Here is a 16,392-nt window from a genome sequence, read left to right as displayed (position 1 = left end):
ACCTCTGCTATTAGAGGACCTCATTTTACTATTGTCAGAACTAGTTAAGTCTAGCCATAAAAAAAATAAGGAAATTAATAGATTTTAGAAAAGTCAAATATTATAGACTTTTGGAGAAAGTTGAATGGAAAAAAAAAGAGCTCATGTTTGTTTTTTCAATTAACTGACTATGTATATTCAGTCATAAAACTTCACAGACAAATGCAGAAAAGCCAAACTACCAAACACACCCTTTTCAGACCCTAGTGCAATAAAAGCTACATTCAATGAAAGGTCTTGGAAGAATACATTAAAAATTCATCACAAAGTAAATAATCTAATCTTAAAGAATGAATAGGTCAAATAAACCATCGAAGCAATGATTTCTTTAAAGCTTATACCAACAATAAGACAACTTGCCAAAGTGTGAGATTTAGTCAAAGCAGTACTTGGAGAGTGATGGAAGGTGTTATCTCAGAACTTCACATCAATAAGAGAAAGAGCACATCAGTAAATTAGACATGCAACTAAAAAAAAAAATCAAAGAACAACAAATTTAAAATCTCCAGTTAAATACCAGAATAGAAATTCTGAAAACCCAAATGAAAGATAACTAAAATTGAAAGTGGAAAATTTCATTGAACTAATAAATCTAGGAGCTGGTTTTATGAAAAAATAAAATAGAACATTTAAAAGGGGAGAAGCATAAAGAATGAAAAGTATAAGAACTAGGAGCTGATTTTATGAAAAAAATAAAATAAAAAAGTGAAGGATGATAGCCTAACAATACCACATTATAAACTGTACTACAAAGCAGTAAACACCTAAACAATCTAGTTTTGGATGAAAAAAAATGGATCAATCAAATAGATTAGATTCTCAATAGACAGAAGTAAATGACCAAAATAACTTTTTTGTTTCTTAAACCAAAAAAAACAGACTATTGGGTCAAGAATTCACCATTTGATAAAAGCTGCTTGGAAAAGTGGAAAACAATCTGGCAAAAACAAGGCATAGACCAACATCTCACACTGTATATACTAAGATAAGGTTAAAATACGTACATAATTTAGACCTAAAGGGTCTTATCACAAAGAAATTAGGGGAGCATGGGAAAAAACCTTGTCAGATATATGGATAAGGGAAATGTTTATGCCTAAAATAAGATTAAAAGGATCACAGAAGAAAAAAATAGATAAATTTTAAATAAAATTAAATATTTAAAAAATAAATTTAAAAGATTTTGCATAAACAAAATGTAGCCAAACTTAGGAGGAAAGTAGGAAATTGGGTGGGGAAGTGTTTAAGTTTCTCTAATAAAAATCTCATTTCTCAGAAATATAGAAAACTGAGTCAAATTTTATAAAAAATAACCTTTCCCAATAGGTAAATAGTTAAAGAACATGAACAGGCAGTATTCAGAAAAAGAAATCAAAGGTAATAATAGTCATATAAAAATACTCCTAGTCACTAATTATTTGAAAAATACTAATTGAAACAACTCTGAAATATCATCTCACATCATTCAGATTGGCTAACATGACATAAAAGGAGAAAATGACAAATGTAGAAAAAGAGTTGTGAACTAGTCCAACCATTCTGGAGAACAATTTGAAACTACACTTAAAGGGCTATAAAACTATACCTGCCTTTTGACCCAGTAATATTACTACTAGGTTCATATCCTAAAGACATCAAAGGAAAAGGACCTATTTGTATAAAAATATTCATAGCAAAGAATTCACAACAAAAAACTGGAAACTGAGGGTATACCCATCAATTGGAAATGGCTGAACAATGATTGTGATGGAATATCATTGTGTTATAAAGAAATAACAAGGAGGATGGTTTCAGAAAAAAACTTGGGAAGACTTTTTTGAGCTGATGCAAGATGGATTGAACAGAACCAGGAGAACTTTGTACTTGGGTATCATCAATATTGAGATTTTTTTCCCTTTTTAATAGTATTTTTAAATTACCATGTAAAGATAGTTTTCAACTTCATTTTTGCAAATTTTACTCCCTTCTTCCCCTGACAGCAAGCGATCTGACATGGGTTAAGGCCTGTCTCATCATGTTAAACATATTTCCATATTAGTCATGTTGTGAAAGAAGAATCAGAACAAAAAGGGAAAATCATGAGAAAGAAAAAAAACAAAAAAACAAATTTTAAAAAAAAGTGAAGGGGCAGCTAGGTTGCACAGTGGATAGAGCACTGGCCCTGGAGTCAAGAGGACCCAAGTTCAAATGTGATCTCAGACACATAATAATTGCCTAGCTGTATGACCTTGAGCAAATCACTTAACCCCATTATCTTAAATAATAATAAGAAAAGTGAAGATACTATGTTTGTATCTACATTCAGACTTCATGGTTCTTTCTCTGGATGTGGATGGCAATTTCTATCACAAGTCTTTTGAAATGATCTTTGATCACTGTATTGCTGAGAAGAGCCAAGTCCATCACAGTGGATCATCCTACACTGTTACTATTACTGTGTACAATATTCTGGTTCTGCTCACTTCACTCAGCATCAGTTCACAGAAGTCTTTCCAGGTTTTTCAGAAATCCACCTACTCATCATTTCTTATAGAATAATAGTACTCCTTTACATTCATAACACAACTCAGCCTTTTCCAATTAATGGGCATCCCCTCAATTTCCAATTCTTTGCTACCACAAAAAAGAGCTGCAAAAATATTTTTGTACATGTAGGTATATCAGCAATATTGTAATGGCAATGACCCACATCAATGGACTGTACAGAACCAAAGGACTCATGATGAAAAATGCCATCCACCTACAGAAAGAACTAGTGAATTCTTGAGTACAAATTGAAGCATTTTTCCCATTTTTTTCATCATAGGTAATAGGGAAATAATTTTTGTATTACTTCACAGGTTTAGTAGGTATCATAGTTTTTACCTTCTCAATGAGTTTGGAAGAAAAGGGAAGAATTTGGAGCTCAACATAAACATAAATAAACATGATTTTTAGGGAGAAAAGCTACTTTGAAAGAATTTAAAATTCTGATCAGTACAATGAAGAACCTTTAGTCTGAAAGAATGAAGATAAAACAAGCTAGCCATCTTCTAATGGAGAGGTAATAAGCTTAAAAGGCAAAAAAGACACATAACATTTTGGGATAAGGTTAATGTGGGGATTTGTTTCAGAGAGAGAGAATATTATTTTCAATGTCCTTTATTCCACTCATATTCTGATTTTCAGCATTAATTGGTCAGCTTGAAGTTGTCTAATTCTGACATCATATTTCTTATGTTTTCTAACATTATATATGAATTCTAACCTTTAACAAGATGGTAATCCAATTATAACAGACAACTGATTCATGAATAACTATAATAACAATTTATTTCCTTCTGTTAATGTCATAGAAAAGGAAAGTTATTATTTTATCTTGTGCTCACAATTTCTCTTCCTTTCCAATTCTTTTCTCAAAGTATTTACCAGGTTATAGGTGTGAGATTTCAATGTAATTTCTAAGTCTTTGGTCTCATTCCTTATTCTTGCTCGACTTTTTCCAAGATTGTTTTATTATCCCAACATTGAGTATCAACATTCATTTTTGTAAAGTTTTCTCTCTTCGCACCCTAGGATAACATTGTACATGATAGGTATAATCATGTTACACATATTTTCCTATTGGTATATGCTGATTTAATTTTATTGTTTACACCTAATTCTGCTTAGGACTTTTTTCTTTTCCCTATCACTATTTTCATGGTGACTTTTGGAAAATATTTTCCATGAGTCTAATGGCTGTGACATGATGGCCAAATATTCCATAAAGAAATGTTTCTCATCACCTTTGTTCACATAATTAAAACCAACTCTGCCAACTCCTTTATTCTCCTCTCCAAAAAGACTCTGAACCATCCTTCCATTAGCTACAATTCCCTTCATCTTCTGGTCTTACTTAGAGTAAAAAATGAGAAGACCAATGTGATTGTTCTCCTAGGAGTGGATTTCACTTGTGGATCCCTGGATCAGAATTTCCCATTTAGTGTACCTAGATGTAGAGCATCAAAAACAAATTTCTCTGCACCCCAAACCCCTCTGTCAACACTCTGCCTCTGTCACTGTAGAAGCAGAAATGGACTGCACTGGACCAAGGACTATTTTGTGTCTTTCTTTGTGTCAAGTGTTTTCTACAACCAAAGAATTCAACCCCTGGTGAGCAGTCTGCTGGGAAGGACCGTCCAGTCAGTCAAGCATTTATTAGAGGTCTACTATACTCCAGCCCCTAGGCTGAGTGCTTCACAAACCACCAAGAAAAGCTGAGAAATGTGGGGCTGCAACAAGGACTTGGGCAGCAGTTGTGCCCAAGTACACTCTCTCTGGCCCTGTCAAATTCTATCTGGGGTCTGTGATTGATCTGGACATCAAAGTTTAGAAAAGATATTGAGAGCATCCATAGGATGGATCACTTCCAGGATACCGAAGGACCTTAAATTTCTACCATATGAGGGAAGATGGAAGATGCCAGCCTTTCTTTTGATCCTTACCCTGAGAGGTAGGCATTAATATTATCACTATTTTAATATTGAGGAAATGGACAGACAGATATTAAATGTCTGCCCCAGAGATACCCAGCTGGTGAGTGTCTGAGATTGGATTTGATTCTAAGTCCAACTCTCTATCTATTGTGATTATCCAGCTGCCTCTGAAATCATTTACTACAATCTAATCATTTTACCCATGAGGAAACTGAGGCCCATATCTAGGAGCAGAGCCAACCAGTGATCACAAAGGAAGTCTCCTTGGAGTCATTGCTCCTGGCTTCAAGGACAGGGAATGCACTTACATACCAATGGAAACTCTTCTATGTGCTAACACAATTAAAGGGTTGGAAATTATGGAAGGGAATCTGGATCTATTGTATCCCTGAAATACCAGTGTTTACAGTCTCTTGCAACCTTTGCTCCTATAAGTAATGAAGGGCTTATACCCAATTAGGCTGATAGTAGTTCAGCTAAATAAACACTTTAAAAAACCCCAGCAACTTCTGCTGTTTTGAGTTCTGGAAGAGATGGAAAACAACTTAGACATTAGTAGGGCGGAGAAGAGAATAATAACAATGGCATCAGGAAAGATTCAAACACAGTGCTAAACTTCTGACCAAATCATGGAGTAGAGATTTGGAACTTGAAAGGATTTTTATGAGTATCTGGCCCCAACCCTTTCATTTTACAGATGAAAGAAACTAAGGCTCACAAAGGTAAGTGTGGGAAAGGTTACATAGTAGCAGAAATGAGATGGAAACCCAGGTCTTTGATTGCAAAAGGGAACAAAAGGGAATTCCTTGTCTCAAGGAAGAGAGGTACCATTTGAACTGAATCCTGATGTATGAGTAGGATTTCAAAAGACGGAGATGGGAACCAAAAACAGTTCAAGTATAAAGAATAGAATGAACAAAATCCAGGAGGCAGGACACTTCATTTGGGATCCCCCAAAATACCCAGACTACAGAGATACATCCAGATCTTTGCCATTGCCACTTGTCATGATACACTCTCCTTGCTCCTTAGGTTCAGTATCAGATGGCTCATAGTTGCCCTCATTCTTAGAGATTTCAATATTTTTAATAATGCCTGTTAACATATCTTGACCTCCCAGTTAATTACCCTTCTCAAGTCCCATAACCTACATTCCCACCCACAGAAGTGGTTCCAACTTAAACCTCAACTATCCCCTAAAATCACTCTAATTCTGAGATCCTGAATTCTTCAGTCTTCTTCCTCTGCTTACCAGTCCCCGCCCTTCTTTCTATGCCTCATTACTTTCCAACAGATAAAGCATTTATTAAGATCTTACTATGTGTCAGATACCATGCTTAGCACTGAGACTTTCCAAAATGGTGGATCAGGGATGGAGTCATTGAATAGGAAAAGAGAACTTCAGAGTAGAGGGTTCTTCAACAATACAGCAGATAAGGAGAAGAAAGAGTCATGACAGACAAGCTAAGTATCTGTGAAATGAAGCATGAATGGGGTCCTTCCTAAAATGATGGTCCTAGGGATGGATGCACCAACCAAAAGACTATTCTTCTAAATCTGTTCTTTATCCTCCAGGCATCAGCACAAGTCTACTCCTTCTCAGTCCTTCTCAGTCTCTTTTGCTGATTCATAATCTATATCATAAGCACCAAATCTCAAACTATGCTATAAAGCTGTAAACATTAAAACAATTTGGTATTGGGTAAAAAATAGATTGATCAGTGGAACAGCTTAGGTATATAAAATACAGACACCAGATGGGCAGCTAGACTGGCTCAGTGGAGAGAGTACCAGATCTGGATTCAAGGGAAACTCATCATCCAGATTTCAAATCTAGCTCAGACATTTATTAGCTGTGTGACCCTGGACAGATCACTTAACTGTTTGCCTGAGTTTCCTCATCTGTAAAATGAGCTGGTGGAGGGAATGGTAAGTCACTCCAATATCTTTGCCAAGAAAATCTCAAATTGGGTCATGAAGAGTTGAATCCAACTGAAAAGACTTGAACAACAATACATAAAAGAAAATGAGAACAGTAACAGTGTTTGATAAATCCAAAGAACCCAGCTGCTGGGAGGGGGGGGAAGACCCACTATTTGATAAAAACCAGGTTTTGGGAAAGCTGGAATGTAATCTGGCAATTAACCACTCAAACAAAACCATTCCCACACATTGAATAGATTTCCGCTTTATCTCTACTTCTCAGTTTCTTTAGTTTTTTTCAAGACTTAACTGAGGTGCCTCTTCCACCCATGTTTTTCCCAATTGGCTCTCACCTTCCTCATATTTGCATGCAACACTCTTATCCTTCACTCATCTACTCCCACATATTTATCAGTATTTGTATTTACTTATCAGGTGTACACATCATCATGATTTCTAATCACTCCCTGTTCTTACAGACCACCACCACTGTTCTGACCTCAGTTTCATACCTTCCTCCTTGGTCCTATAATTAGTCAGATCTACTATGCCATGGCTCCACCCTTGAATCTCTGACCCACTTGTTCTGCTGTTTATACTCTGCCAATATTCAACCCTGGGCTGTGCCATCTGCCTTTCCAGTTCTTACTCTCAGGCTACTGAATATGGCAACCTCCATTGCTTCACCCTTTGTTTACTTCTTAATCTTTGACAATCTGGCTTTCAGCCCCCACCATGTGACTAAAATTAAATGATAAACTTACTAAATTTATTGGTCTTTTCTCAGCTTCTCTTCAAGTTCTCACAAAATATACTTCCCTCTCCTCCCAAGTCACTATTTCCTCCCTTGGTTTCCACGATACTTTTCCTGGTATCCTTCCATATATTTGATCATTCCTCAGTTTCTTTTGCTGATTCATAATTCATATCATAAGTACTAGATCTCAAACTATGCAAAAAAAGTTGTAATCCTCAAAACAATTTGGTACTGGATAAAAAGTAGAGAAGTTTATCAGTGAAACAGATTAAGTATCTAAGTATTCAGAAGCAAATAAGCAAGAGGAGCCATAGATGGGAAAGAACTTGAGATCTGACACAAGTGGTTGGGAGAACTGGAAAATAGGCTGGCAATCGACCAATCAATATTTATTTAGTGCCTACTTTGAGGCAAGCTTAATGCTTAAGGATAGAAAAAGAGACAAAATACAGTCTCTGCCTTCAAGGACCTTATAATCTAATGGCAAAATAAATTATAGACCAGTATCTCACACAATATAATAGGCTAAGTTCAAAATAGGTACATAATTTAGACATAGAGGTAGCATAAATTAGTGAAGAAATTACCTGTCAGGTCCATGGATAAAGGAAGAGTTCATGATCAAACAAGAGATAAAGAGGTTCACATGAGGTCAAATGAATAATTTTGATTACATAGAATTAAAAAAGGTTTTGTACAAACAAAATTAATACAACTAAAATTAGAAGAAAATAAGGAAACTGGGAAAATATCTTTGCAGTGAGTTTCTCTGCTAAACTCATTTCTAAACTATATAGTGAACTGAATCAAATTTACATGAGCTATCCCCATCTGATAAATGATCAAAGAATATGAATTGGCTGTTTTCAGAGGAAGAAATCAAAGCCAATAATAGCCATATGAAAAAATACTCTAGGGGCAGCTTAGGTGGCACAGTGGGTAGAGAACCAGCCTTGGAGTCAGGAGTACCTGGTTTCAAATCCAGCCTCAGACACTTAGTAATTACCTAACTGTGTGGCCTTGGGCAAGTCACTTAACCTCATTGCCTTGCCAAAAAAAAAAACCCTAAAAAAATTACTCTAAAGAACTAATAATTAGATAAATGCAAATTAAAACAGCTCTGAGGTACCACCTAATACTCATCAGATTAGTTAAGAATGCAAAAAAAGGAAAATTACAAATGTTGGAGAGGATGTAGGAAAATAAGCACACTATTGCATTATCATTGGGGCTATGAACCAGTTCAACCATTCTGGAAGGTAATTTGGAACAATACCCCAAATGCAATGCTACTGCTACCCAAAGATTAAGAAAGAGGAAAAAAGACTCAGATCCACAAAAAAAAATTTATAGTAGTTCTTTTTGTGATAGCAAAGAATTGGAAACTGAGGGTTTCAATTGAGGATTAGGGAATTGGATAACAAGCTACAGTATAGGAATGTGATAGAATGCTGTTATTATGCTATAAAACATGATGGAGATAGTTTCAGAAAAACCATGAAGACTTTAGATGAACTGATATAAATTGAAATGGCCAGAATCAGAAGGACAATTGACACAGTATAAGCAATATTGTAAAGATAATCAAGGGAAAGACTTGGTAACTCTGAACAACACAATGAATCACCACAGTTCCAAAGGATTCATGAAGAAAGTTGCTATCTACCTCTATATTTATAATGGATTTTATTTTTCTTTTCTTCTCAATGAATTCAGGAGAGAGACTTTGGAATTGAAATAAAATAAAATTTTGTAAAACTGAGGGAATATAATCCATTTCATAACCCTCCATTGTGGGTTTCCCACAAGATCTCTTCTCTCTCTACCCTCTTTCCCTTTGAGAACAACTCTGCTCTCAATGTGTGTTGGTAGGTAAGAAGGCTGAGGTGGGAAGAGACAGGATGAAAGATGGAGACTGAGGGAATAGAGTTTCTTGGTGAAAAATGGAACAAATAGTGAAGAGGCTTTAATGCTTTATGGGCATAAGAGTGTTGCTGATCCAATTCATATTAAATGACCTCAATCTTGTAAGCAAAGAGACTGGCAGCCAGATGGTGCAGAGGTTAGGACACTGTCAAAATTAAAATTAAATACTGCCCCATGCACCTAACAGCTGTGTGATGTTGGGCAGATCACTGAAACTTTCTCAGCCTCAGTTACCTAATCTGTAAAAGGTGTGGGGGGGGAGGGGTGGCGGTAATAGTAGTACCTGCCTTCCAGGGTTGTTGTGAGGGTCAAAGTATCATATAGGTAAGGTACTTTGTAAACCTCAGAAATCTAAATGAATGCTAACTTGTCAGAGGTTGGAAGAGAGAGGAGACTTGAAGGTAATACTGTGAGTAATAATGTGGGAGTCAACTAAGAGTAATGGGCAACTAGGGGGGGTCCATATTTTTACCCCATTTCTTCATCTGTAAACTAGGAACACAATGGAAAAGGAAACAGCAAGCCACTCTAGTGTCTTTGCCAAGAAAACCCATGGGTTGAAATCCATGGGATCATATAGAGTATGACATGAATAAACAACAATTTTATACTTCTTGGGAGGCAGATGAGTGACAGTATAGTGTATAGATTACTGAGCCTCAGAACTTCCTAGCTAGGTGACCTTAGTCAAGTCACTTAACCCTGCTTGCCCCAGTTTCCCTAGCTTTAAAATGAGCTGGAGAAGGAAATAGTAAACCACTCCATTATCTTTGCCAAATAGGGGGGGGGGGTCATGAAGAGTCATACATGATTGAAATAACTGCACTACAACAACTGAGAGTGGGAAGAACAGGATTGCTAAGAATCAGTGAGGGCCCCACTGAGTTTATATGCCACGAGATTACAGTGAACGGAGTCAGCTGCAGCGGCTCAGCTTAGACCCTGGGTTGGAGAAATCAGATGCTATGGGTTGCTAGGGGCTGCGGGTTGGCAGGGCAGGAACATTGGTGGAGCAAGGGGGATGAGGAATTCCCAGATGTTGACTAATACTTCTTCCTCTTAGCTAGTGGTAATAGGAGAGGCTGGGGGTGTAGCAGAAAGAGCCCAGATGCAGAAATCACAAGACCTGGGTTGAATCCTGGTTCTTGCACCTACTAGCTGTGTGACCCTGGGTAAATCAGTTCCCTTTCTCTGATTTCCTCATTTGTTTATAAAAAGAAAAAAAAATTAGTTCCCTTTCTGTGGTTCCTTCATTTTTTTTATTTAAAAAAAAAAGGAAATAATGTGGCCCAGTGGAAAAGGCAACAGAGTTGGGATCAGTGGATTGAAAACCCTAGCTCTGTTACTGCCTGTATGACCAAGGGGAAGTCATTTCATATCTGGGTTTGGTCCCTTCCCATTTGGCATTTACCATCCTGCCATTTGCCTACTTCCCTGGCAGGGCTGCTGAGTTGATCAGAGGAGAAACCGTAAATAAAAGATCTTTGGGAATAGGAGGTTTGAAATCTTGACTGTGGTTTCAGAGAGATAAAAAAAATTCTTGAAGAAGGAAAGAGTCCCCCCTTCCAGGTCCTGGTGCAGGAAAAATGTTTCCTATTTCCAGGTAGTTTCGAAGTCCCATTCTAAGTACACAGCAGGAGCTTAATAAATACTCCAATTCAGATGTAAACAGCAGGACCCCCAGATTCCTAGAAAAGTGCTTCTGTTAATCTCTTGTCAGGAGTAACCATGGCAACCAAGTACCCCTGGGTAGCTCAGATGGACCAGGAGAATTTTCCACCTTGTAAGACAAACAAAGCCCCTCTCTGGGCTGCTATATATAGCCTCTGTTTATGTTGGCAACCAGAGGGCTTGGCAATTGGAAGATGAGTTCGTCCTCTTAGATTCTGGGTCACAGCCCAGGGGTTGCCTACACAGGAAGGAAAAAGCTCGTCTTATTCTATGTGAATTGAGGACCCCTAAAGCTTCAACCTCAAATCAGGGTCCCAACTATAGGAGGTCCTAGGCACTGGCATCCTCATAGGAACAAGAGCCACCATTTCTCAAGTGATTTAAAGGTTTCCAAAGTATTTTCCTCATGGCAGATGAGTTGGCAGTAAATGCTATGGCAGATTAGCTATGATTTGTAAACTCGATTCAGTTCAACAAATATTTATGTTGGTGTCTAGTGTGACGGGCAATACACCACTCAAAGGAGGTCGGAGACAGAAAGAAGGATCTCATGGACACCAGAATATTCATAGCAACACTCTTTGTTGTAGCAAAAACACAAAACAAAGCAAAACAAAAATGGAAACAAAGTGGGGGCCATCAATTAAGGAATGACTAAACAGATTGTAGTGTGTGAATGTGATGGAATATTATTATGTCATAAAAATAATATGAAAAATGCAGAGCAAAAGTGTGACTCTGGGAAGGTCATTTAATGTCTTTCAGTCCCTCTATAAAGAGGTGCTTACCATAGCCCTTACCTCACATGTAAAATACTCTGTGAATTTTATCTGCATAGTAATTATGGCACTGGTAAGGGTCAGATAGAGCACTGACCTTGGAGTCAGAAGGAAGAAGCTGGAATCTAACCTCAGACATTTACTTGCTGTGTGACCTTGGGTAAGTCACTTAACCCAGATTGTCTCAAATTCAGGGCCATGTCCAATCTTCCCAATTCATATCTGGTCACTGGATCCAGAGGCTGATGACTTAGCACAGGCCTACCCCCCAATCCAATTCATGTGCTTGTCATGACATCAGCTCCCTGATGTTGTGGTCTTCTTCAAGAATGAAGGATAAACATTATTATTATTATTATTATTAAGGTACTGGTAGAAAAGGCAATGACTGATGTCAAAAGATTCAAACCTAGGGCGGCTAGGTGGTGCAATGGATAGAGCACCGGCCCTAGAGTCAGGAGTACCTGAGTTCAAATTCGGCCTCAGATACTTAATAGACACACCTAGCTGTGTGGCCTTGGACAAGCCAATTAACCCCATTGCCTTGCAAAAACCTAAAAAACAAAAAAGGTTCAAATCTCACCTCATCTACTTGTTACTCAGGTGCCTTTGGACTTAGCATTTTACCCCACTGGGCCTCAGTTTCTTGAAGAGATTTGTCTAGATAATCTGTTTGTTATTGAAATTTTCTTTTATTTTTCCAACGGTAGTTTTTCAACATTCATCCATTTGCAAATTTATGAGTTCCACATCTTTCTACTATCCACCCTTTCCTCTCCCACTCCCCATGGAGGCAAATAGTCTCCATGTAAAAGTTGTACATTACAATTCTGTTGAACGTATTTCCATATTAGACATGTTGTGAAAGAAGAATTAGAACTAAGGGGAAAGGAAAAAATAAGAAAAGAAGGAAAACATAAAAGTTTTTAAAAAGTGAACATAGTATGCATTCAGACTTGATGGATTTTTATTCTGGATGTAAATGGCAGAGAGACAGATCTCTCGGGGTTGTTTTTGATCTCTGAACTGCTGAGAGGAGCTGCGTCCATCATTGATGTAGATTGCCTTTTAAAGTCCCTTCCTGGCCCACCTCAGGGGTTCCCCTGGACTATCTGTGGTAGAGTATTCCAAGAATATGTTGGTCTGATCAGCCGCAGGCAGGCACACTGTATGTACCTTGTCTCTAACATAGTGATGTCGTTTTGGTCTTCTTCAATAAAGGACAAGAACCAACCATCCCTAGCACTTAGAACAGTGCTTTAAACGCGACAATAAAGACTGAATGTAATGATTCCTTCCTCCCTCCCTCCTTCCTTCCTCCCTCCCTCCTTTCCTCCTTCCTCCCTCATTTCCTCCTTCTTTGCTCCCTCCCTTCCTCCCTCTTTCTCTCCTTCCTTCCTTCCTTTTCTTCCTTCCATCCATGCCCCTCCCTCCTTCTCTTCTTCCTTCCTATCCCCCTCCCTCCTTCTCTCCTTCCTTCCTTCCTTCTTATCCCCCTCCCTCCTTCTCTCCTTCCATCCCCTCCCTCCTTCTCTCCTTCCTTCCCTTCCTTCCATCCCCTCCCTCCTTCTCTCCTTCCTTCCATCCTTCCTTCTTATCCCCCTCCCTCCTTCTCTCCTTCCTTCCTATCCTCCTCCCTCCTTCTCTCCTTCCTTCTTTCCTTCCTCATTTGTAGACTAAGTGCATTACAAATACTCTCACAGTCACTCCTAAATCTAAACCTATGAATGAATGAAGCACTAATTAATCACCTCCTATGTATCAAGCATTGTGCTAATTGCTGAGGATCCAAATAGAAGACTAGGGCAGCCCTTCCCCTCCAGCAGCTCACACTCTAATCCATACTCCATCCAGGTCTCTAGATCCAAAGCCTACCCTGAGTTGTAAATCATCAAATCCAAAGAGGCTTGAAAGTCATTGAGTCCAACCTCAGATTGTAGATGAGGAAACTGCAGCCCCCAAAGGGAAAGAAACTTGACCAAGCCCACCCCATTAATAAAAATTACCCAAAAGACAATGAAACAGGGACAGTCACAGATGATTTCTTGGGTGTAAGCCTTGCTTGGTTTGGCCTTGATGGTCCCTACCCTACACAAGGTCCTCTCCCTGGTCTTGGGTCCTGACCAGTCCAGAGCCTATAGAGGAGGTCTTAACCATTTGGGGAGATCACAATTCCTTCAGGCAGCGTCTGCTAAAGTCTATGGACCCTTCTCAGAATCCTGTTTTTAAATGTATACAATAAAATACTTAAGATTTCAAAGGAAACAAATTATATAGAAATACAATTATAAAAATATTGTTTAAGGATCAAGCACAGTTGCTATAGATGAAGGTTGTACTCCAAGTGCTGTGGGCGTCCGTCTCGGAGCCTGAATCCATCATGGCTGCCACGGGCTCCAGGTCTGGGCCTGGACGCCAGGGGTTGAATGACTTCCTCTGCTCTTGCCTTTTCTCCCGACTTCCATCCCAGTCTCCTTGTTTTTGTTTTCCCAAGGTTCAGGAACATGGAAAATGTCAATTGATGGCCAGGGCTTGGATGAGGGTGGAACGGGTCAGGGGGAGGGAGGAGAATCTCCCCAGATGTCTCTCTACCATATGAAATGATGCAAGGGGAATCTGAGCTCAGAGAAAACACAGCCTCCACACATGCCTGGGGTTAGAAACACAAGTGGTCCAGTGAATCACCGCCTTTGGAGATGGTGAGTAATCAAACATCAAGCCGCAGAAATGACATCATATATTTTCTTAATAGAGATCTTCTTCCCCTGACTTGTCCCCATTCTTCCCCTGAATTAACAAAGAAGAAGGAGCAGTATCAGAAGAATGGAAAGAAAGCTGGTCCCAGGACTCCGAGGTTCTCGTCCCAACACTCCCACTAACTTGCTGCCATTGAATTGAACAGAATCGATGAGGGACCACTTGGGTAACAAAAATCAAGAATCCTGGGTTCTAAGCAAGCCTGTTTTCAATCTCTAAGCTATGGTAACCATGACAACTGGGTACCACCATGTATCTAAGAATGAAAGGGAACACTTTTCACTTTGCCAAGGAAACAATGCCACATTTCAGGCATCTCTATTTAGGAACATAGATTTAGAGTGGGAAGGTGCCATGGAGATCATTAGCCCCCTCATTTTATTAGGTGAGGAAACTTAAAAGTCCAGCAAGATCAATCGATGCACTTAATGTTTCACATGTAGTAGGTGGCAAAAGAAGGTTTCTAACCCTGAACCTTGAACTCTGAATTTGAATGTGGTTGCTGAGCAGTTCAAGGGAAGGAAGAGAATAAACATTTATATCATACCTACTATATATATACATATATATATATATATATATATATACCATGAGACTCCATGGTTGTTTTATACACACATAATATCACATATTACATATTATATATACATATACATACTTAGACACATATATGTATGTATATCTATATTGTTGTCAAATATATGCCTAGCTATCTGGGTGCCATCCTTAATTCCATTCTTCACTTGCACCTACCACACATATCTGATCTGTTTCCAAGTGTTGTCTATTTTACCTTCATATTTCTTATTTATGTCCCCTTCTTTCTACTCATACAATTGCTATCCTGGTTTATACCCTCAACTCCTTGCTCCTGATCTCTTCCAATAGCCTTCTCATTGATGTTCCTGCCTTCAGCAGTTTCCAGGATCAGATACAAAGTTTGGCATAAAATCCATTTATAATCCGACCCTTTCCAGTCTTATGCTTGCTGCTGTTTATGACATTCATTGGACACCCCATCTCCTCACTCCATGTCTTCTGTCCATGTCTGCTTCAAAATTCAACCCCAATCTTGCCTTCTGGAGGAGACCTTCCCAACTCTCATTACTAATGCCTCCCAGCTACACTCATTTGAATTTCTTCAACCTCTCTACCAAGTCCCCAGGAATATCAGCTTGGGAAATGTCATCAATCACACTTGGTATTCACCCCTTACTTTTGCCCTCTGTCTTCTGATTGGAGGGTGGAGCCATGAACTCCACAACCTCCATTGAAGAAGGGAGCACAGACAGAGTTTCTATTCTCATCTGACCCTGCTCATTTTGGACTTCTTGGAATTCCCCATCATTCTTTCCTACCTGGTACCTTCCTCACCATCCTCCCCAGTCCTACTTTCAGCTCTCTTTTATGTGTTGTCTTTCTCCATTAGAATACAAGCTACTTGAGGAAAAGGATTCTGTCTCTCTCTCTCTCAGTCTTGCTCTCTCTCTCTCTTTCTCTGTCTCTCCCTGTCTCTCTCTCTCTGTGTCTGTCTCAATCTCGCTCAGTCTCCCTCTGTCTCTCTCAATCTTGCTCAATCTCTTTCTGTCTGTTTTTCTTTCTCTCTGTCTCTAAATCTTGCTCAATCTCTCAATCTTTCTCTGTTCACTCTCTCTCTCTCTCTCTCTCTCTCTCTCTCTCTCTCTCTCTCTCTCATATTTCTAATCCTGGCACTTTGTAAGTTCTAAATAAATGTTTTTTTGACTTGACTTGTACCTTTCCTCTGAGACTCCTTACATTGTACAGTCTGGAACACACTCACTTATCTGCAGGCCATCTGTCCCACTTGTACGTGAGTCACGGAGGTCAGCAGCTATATTTTTGCCAGGCTTGTGTTCAGATATAGAGCTTAGATCAGTGCCCAATGTATGCAAAGAGCTGAATAATACTTGTAGATGGATTGTGGTTGCTTCCTCTGCTCCTCCTCTTTCATATTTCAAAATATCCATGCTCTTCAGAAAAGCCTAGAAAGACCTCCATGAACTGATGCTGAGTGAAGTGAGCAGAACCAGGAGAACTTTGTACACAGCAGCAGCAACACTGG

Source organism: Macrotis lagotis, chromosome 3 (genome assembly GCF_037893015.1).
Source record: "Macrotis lagotis isolate mMagLag1 chromosome 3, bilby.v1.9.chrom.fasta, whole genome shotgun sequence".
NCBI lineage: Eukaryota > Metazoa > Chordata > Mammalia > Peramelemorphia > Peramelidae > Macrotis > Macrotis lagotis.
This window is presented reverse-complemented; position numbering follows the sequence as displayed.